The 5,297-nt window shown below is 57.6% G+C and overlaps 1 pseudogene; it reads right to left on the minus strand.

Annotated features, from left to right (window-relative positions):
• LOC113508269 overlaps positions 1-5,297 on the minus strand; it is a 9,092-nt pseudogene continuing 3,795 nt past the window's right edge.

The following is a 5,297-nucleotide window of genomic DNA, read 5'->3' on the forward strand; positions in this document are numbered from 1 at the left end:
ACGAATCACCTGGCGTAGGGCTGAGTCTCAACAGATCGCAGCACGACGCTGCTCTACCGAGCACAACACCCCGCCAGGAACGGAAGTCGTCTACAGACTATTCCGAGCCCCGACATCGAACTGAGGTAAATTCGGACCTTCGGAGCCGTGATGCACGCGTTAAACGGACAGCATCGATCTCCGCGATCCAAATGGGCTTCGACGTCGCACCTCACGTGGTGAAGCGCGACTAGTAAAGTCACATTGTTTAGAGCCTCCCGACTCTCGGGGCTCCACAGTGAGCATATCCTTGCCGGATTCGGCTAGGCTGGCTTCGGCCTTAGAGGCGTTCAGGCATAATCCCGCGGATGGTAGCTTCGCACCACCGGCCGCTCGGCCGAGTGCATGAACCAAATGTCCGAAACTGCGGTTCCTCTCGTACTGAGCAGTATTACTATCGCAACGACAAGCCATCAGTAGGGTAAAACTAACCTGTCTCACGACGGTCTAAACCCAGCTCACGTTCCCTTTTGATGGGTGAACAATCCAACGCTTGGCGAATTTTGCTTCGCAATGATAGGAAGAGCCGACATCGAAGGATCAAAAAGCAACGTCGCTATGAACGCTTGGCTGCCACAAGCCAGTTATCCCTGTGGTAACTTTTCTGGCACCTCTTGCTAAAAACTCTTTATACTAAAGGATCGATAGGCCGTGCTTTCGCAGTCCCTATGCGTACTGAACATCTGGATCAAGCCAGCTTTTGCCCTTTTGCTCCACGCGAGGTTTCTGTCCTCGCTGAGCTGGCCTTAGGACACCTGCGTTATTCTTTGACAGATGTACCGCCCCAGTCAAACTACCCGCCTGGCAGTGTCCTCGAACCGGATCACGCGGGAGTTTTACGGCGACGAGCGTTGCCGCCACGTCGCCACTCTGCACGCTTGGAACGAAACACCGTGCGCCCGCCGATTAACATCGACCGCGCACCGCTTCCGCCCAACCGAGTAAGTAATGAAACAATGAAAGTAGTGGTTTTTCAGCGACGATCGCGCGAACGATCTCCCACTTATGCTACACCTCTCATGTCTCCTTACAATGCCAGACTAGAGTCAAGCTCAACAGGGTCTTCTTTCCCCGCTGATTCTCCCAAGCCCGTTCCCTTGGCTGTGGTTTCGCTAGATAGTAGATAGGGACAATCCCACCAACCTTCCCATGGCCCCACCGACGAATTCGTCATATGGGCCGAATCATGAGACGGCTGCGGACTTATAGCGCTCTTGGCTTCTTGTTTCGTCCGCAGGCGATTCTTGACTCTACAAATTCTTTATCCTGTCCCTTTCAATGCACTCTCCCCATTCTGGGACTGCTGTTCCAGCGCTGGAGAGCCGCTGCTTTGCCTTCTGTACATTACACTTACGGCTTCGCCTCCCGCCCTTTGCTGATCCTCTTGCTCGAGCCCGCTCCTGATTTTGAACCAGCCGTGTGCGAAGCGACCCAGCCGCCGGAAGTTAGCTTCCGAGCTGACGAGGTCGCAGTAGTAAACCGGTCCCACCTCTTCGCGTTCGATCCCGTCCATCATCTCTCGCCTCAGGTCCGCGTATATCGGGCAAGTCCATAGTACATGGTCCATGTTTTCCTCACTTTCACCGCAGTAACATTCACTCGTCTCTTGCAGCTTCATATCATACAGTCTCTTTCTAAAACTACCATGCCCAGTCAGGATCTGTGAGGTTTGGTAGTCCGGCTCGACCCAGGTTGCCCTGAGCCTTGCCGTCACATCCGGGAAGAATCGGTAGAGCTCGCGGCCCTTGGTCTCAGCGTCCCAGCGACGCTGCCAGTCCGCGACCGCACCCTTCCATGCGTCTTTCTTGCCCTCGCGGAGTTCCTGCCGAGGCAGACCCCGCATCTCGTCGATTCTGCCAGCACGGGCAACCTCGAGGTCCGCCGGTAACACCCCTGCTAACACAGGCAGGGCCGCGGTACTAGTGGACCTGTAAGCCTTCGTCAGCAGAATCAGAGCAGGCCGTTGCGCTCTCAGCAAAGCGGTGCGGACCACGTATGTGGAGACCCGCCGCCACCAGCATCCCGCCGCGTATGTCACTATAGGGGTGAAAATTCCCCCGTACAAGACCTTAAGGGCCCTGTACCGCATGCCCCACGAAGTGGCAGTCATGCGTGACATTTTCCCCAGTCCCGACGACGCACGTTCGCCGATGCTACGTGCGTGTTCACTGAACGACAGACTCGCGTCAATCACCACCCCCAGCACTTTGGTTGACCGCACACTTTTGACTGAGACCCCATTGAGACGTATGGTGGGTGGGCGGGCGGCCAGTCCCCCCCCCAGAGTCATCGAAAATGACTTCGAGGGCGAGAAGCCCAGCCGATTCCGCTCACCCCAACCAGAGATGAGTCCCAGGGCGCATGAGGCCGAAGCCTCGATGCCGGCTCTTGAGTTGGACTCAATGAGGATCGTAACATCATCAGCGTACGCCACCAGTTTTACTCCGTCCGGGAAAGGCAATCGAAGCAAGTCGTCCATCAGTAGGTTCCATAGATAAGGACCCAGTACCGACCCCTGGGGACAGCCCATGGTAGCGGTCTTCCACACGACTCCCCCGCCGACAAAGAGCCCGACGCGTCGGTTGCAGAAGTACGCCGCCAGCATCCGATAGACGTTTGGCGGGCATCCCGCACCCTTTGCCTTCAGGAGAATCATGGGCCACCACGCGTTGTCGAAAGCGCCCGAAATGTCCAGAAAGATGGCCTGGACGTACCGTGCCGTGGTTCCGCTGACGGTGTCCAGAATATCATTAAGTGCTGTTAGCGTCGACTTACCCCGAGAAAACCCGTGCTGACTCGACGATACCCCTCGCTGGAGTGCGGGGGCACACCGCAGCATGACCCGCTCTAAAATCTTCCCAAGCACTGGTAGCAACGTCACCGGACGGTACGCTTTGGGATCGGAGAGCTCCCTGTCATTACCTTTCGGCAGAACAACGAGCCTCCCATCCTTCCACGTGTCCGGAAACGTGCCCTCTTCCACACATTTCCCAAGCACGCTTGTCAGTTCTGGGCCGGCAGCACGCCAAGCGTGCTTAACCATACAGGCCGTGATTCCGTCGATCCCCGGGGCTGTGTTAGGGAGGCCCCTGACTATATCCTCCACCACCTGAACTGATGGAGGGGGCGCATCCTTACCCGACGGAACGCATGCAGCCGCCACCCTCACCGTTCGGTGGTAGGCCGAGTCCCGCGACGAATCATCGTCCGGACACAGAGCCCTCACCAGGCCGAGCATGGCCCCGCGCACATCCGTCGTGTGTCCCTCCGGAAGCCTCAACCCCGCGATTAGGTTGGGAGGGGCACGGAATCTTCCACTGGCTGCACGGTATGCCAGGCCCCATGGGTCCTCATTGCCGGACTCGGCAAGCCTCCGGAAGAACTCCAGTTGCGCCCTCTCCATCTCCTTTCTATACTTACTGCGGCATTCACTAAATCTCTTCCGTAGATCCTCTTCCTGAAATCCTTTCACCTTCCTTGCCCTTTGCCATTCTTTCCTCGCCTTATTTTGTCTTTTACGCAAGGAATCCAGTTTTGGAGACCACCATTCATACCCTTTCGCTTTCTTGCCGTCTCCTCTCGTTCCCAGGCACTCTTCAGCTGTACGAGTGAGTATCTCCGTAAGCTGCTTGCAGACGTCTGATGCAGGCCTCTCCCATTTAATGCTCCCCACTCGCTCGTGGATCTCAGCTTCGAAGCGTTCCCAATCCACCCCACGGTCCCGAAACCTCCTCGGCGCCCCCGACGGCTCGGCCGCCGGAGCGGGCTCATTATTCTCGACGCTGCCCGCTCTAAACGTGATCAGCCGGTGGTCGCTGCTACTGGCGTCGGCGTGGACCTCCCACTGGGACACCCGTACGCGCCCCGACGAAAATGTCACGTCGATGTTGGACTCCCCGTTGGCGGTGCTGAATGTTGCTGGCTGTCCTGCCGTGTTGTGGAGTTTGATGTTCCTCGCCAACAGGAAGTCCTCCATGTGCTGCCGCCTTGCCGATACCTCCGGACCCCGCGACACGTAATTCCGCCGCTCGCAGTGCCACATGGGAGAGTGCGCGTTGGTGTCAGCGCCCACCAATACCGCACGACCCCTCAGCGCGTTGAGGACTTTGTCCAGTTGCGCGAGGTGCACTTGGATGTCGTGCGAATACTGGAAATAGGCGCTGACCAAGTAGATGTTGGCGCCCCCCCAGGACACGTGACATACGGCGCAGTGGTCCGTCGATAGGTGCGGCAGCAGGCTGCACTGCACGTCCAGTCGGGGCACGTATATGGCCGCCTTTGCGCCCGGGCCTGCCCACACAAGGTAGTTGGCACTGGCTTGCTGGACGTCATTATATGGTTCCTGTATAAGGATGACGTCCAGTTGCCATTCTTGTGCCAACGCTGGCAGCTCTCGTGTGGCCACTGCCGACCCCTGCGCATTAATCTGTCCTATCTTTAGGGACTTATACATAACTTACCATCTGGACGGCCCGGGCCTCTGCATGCTGTCGGGCTGGGCACTCGCGCGCGTTGGTCCTGTGCGTTGCTGCGCCCCTCTGCTTCAGCTTCTTGCATGTGGCACAGCAACGCTCCACGGCTTGGCATTCCCCTGATTTATGGCCATCTTCTCCGCATTTGCCGCACGTCCATGTCTTTGCCCGACAGTACTTTTCAGGGTGCCCCATCTGCTGACATCTGTTACAGCATGTGACCCCAACGTGGTCCTCCACTTCGATTATATCCCAGCCTATTGAAATTGTTCCAAGGCTGAGCAGTTCCTTTCGCAGGGTTGGGGTCACTTCACAGATCCAGGTGGACCTGTCTCCTTTCTTCCAGGTCCTCTGGTACACCTTCCGGATGCTACCCTCTATCTTCGTGGGGGTCCATATGTCGCTATCCTCGAAGTTTTGCTCGACCAGCTTCTTTTTGAATGTTTCCGGTGTCGTTCCCTTATCGAAACCCGCCAATGATATGAGCGGGAGGCGAGTCACCGGCGCCCCCGGCCTAAGCGTTGAGGGTAGTGCCTGGCGAATCCTCTCCGCCGCTGCGTCCGACGTAGTCTGCACCATTACCCCGGCGTTGCCGACTTTCCTGACTGCACTTATCTTAACGCCCAGCCTGGACGGGTCCATGGCCGAGCGCAGAACCTTTTTAGTGTCCTCCGCGGTTTTTAACACCGATTTCTGGTCCTCCGCCGGGTAGATGGCCACAGTCGGTCCCGGGCACGGCGGGATGGGCATCGGCTGCGTCCGCTTGCCCAGTTTGAGCGCTGTTGC

The sequence above is a fragment of the Trichoplusia ni genome, unplaced genomic scaffold (assembly GCF_003590095.1).
Source record: "Trichoplusia ni isolate ovarian cell line Hi5 unplaced genomic scaffold, tn1 tig00004320, whole genome shotgun sequence".
Taxonomy (NCBI): Eukaryota; Metazoa; Arthropoda; class Insecta; order Lepidoptera; family Noctuidae; genus Trichoplusia; species Trichoplusia ni.